The sequence below is a fragment of the Galeopterus variegatus genome, unplaced genomic scaffold (assembly GCF_000696425.1).
Source record: "Galeopterus variegatus unplaced genomic scaffold, G_variegatus-3.0.2 Scaffold4997, whole genome shotgun sequence".
Taxonomy (NCBI): domain Eukaryota; kingdom Metazoa; phylum Chordata; class Mammalia; order Dermoptera; family Cynocephalidae; genus Galeopterus; species Galeopterus variegatus.
The window spans coordinates 168,551-170,162 of NW_007731108.1; positions in this window are offsets into that span (position 1 = coordinate 168,551).

Genomic DNA, 1,612 nt, shown 5'->3' on the forward strand with positions numbered 1-1,612 from the left:
CTCAGCCAGTGAGCGGGAACCGGTCTGCATGTGGGATCCGAACCCTCGGGCGGGAGCGCCACCGCACTTCCCAAGCGGCGCACTATCCAGTGCGCCACCGGGCCGGCCCCTGTAAAATCCTTTTATCTGGCTGTTCATTTGTATCCTTTAAAATATCCTTTGTGATAAATCAGCAATAGTAAGTAAAGTGTTGCCTTGAGTTTTGTGAGCCTTTTTAGAAAATTAATAGAACCCAAGGAGGGGACATAGGAACCTGCATTTATAGTTGGTCAGTCAGAAGCACAGGTAAAACAACCTCAGGCTTGTGACTGACCCCCGAAGTGGGGGCAGTCTTGTGGGACTGAGTCTTTAAACTGTTTGATGCTAACTCCAGGTAGACAGTGTCAGAGTTGAGTTAAATTGTAGGGTACCTGGCTAGTGTCTGCTGGAGAGTTGCTTGGTGTGTAGGGAAAAACCCCACACATCTGGTGTCAACAGTGAAGTATTGTGTTGAGTGGTGACTGTGTAATAGAAATTTTTCCTAGTATGTAAAGATGATATGAAGAGAATCTAATTGGGCTAGAGACACTTCAACTTGATCAGTATCTTTTTAAACAACTTTCTCGCCAGCCTTGATTTCAGCTTTGAGCTTTAATTATAGCTGGGCTTTATGAAGCCATGATGTGGGATAGGGTAATTGCCTGGCTGTGAACCTTCACTGAGAAGGGGTTATATGGTAAATTTCAAACACGTATGAGTGATAAAATTACCACCTCATGAACACCCCTGCTCTGTTTTCTTAATGTCCTATTTTGGTGAACTAAATGCTCTTTTNAAACAGAATATGGTAAACTGATCCAATGTCATTTTCAGGATTAGGTTATAAGAAGGATCCGGTTTCCATATTGCTCTCTCTTGCTCTGGTGGAAGCCACCTGCCATATTGCAAGCTGACCTAAGGTGACATCCACATGGCACAGAACTGAGCATGATCTCTGTTCAACAGCCAGTGAGGAGCTGAGGCCCTCAATCCAACACCCCCCCAAGCCTCCACCCACTGAATCCTGCCAGAAGCCACTTGAGTGATTCTGAAAGGCCTGAAGAGCCTCGAGATGATACTATGAGCCATAGCCTCGTGAGGGACTCAGCCAGAGGCCCAGGTAAGCCAGGCCCATCCTGACCACTGGAAATTATGAGATAATAAAGCTTGCTGTTTCTAGCTGCTAAGTTTTAAGGTAATTTTTTTTTACATAGCAATAAATAATACACTTGGGACAAATGAGGCACTACTCTGACCCAGCCTGAAAACTGGGCGAGTCAATCCGCAAAGGCTTCAGTTCCTTATCTTCAAACGGGAAGAGGCTTGCCTACCTCACGGACTAACTGCAACGTGTGTGTGAAGGCATCTGCTCACAGACAAAAAACTGACCTTGCTTTGAACTCAACATAAAATTTTAACAGATTAAACTGGCTCACCAGTATCTTTAAGCAGGAATTTCAATAGAATTTTTCAAAAGGTATACTTCCTTACATCAAAAATACTTTTAGGGCCGGCCTGGTGGCGCGCTGCTGTAGTGCGCCGCTTGGGAGTGCGGCGGCGCTCCCGCCGAGGGTTCGGATCCCACATGCAGACC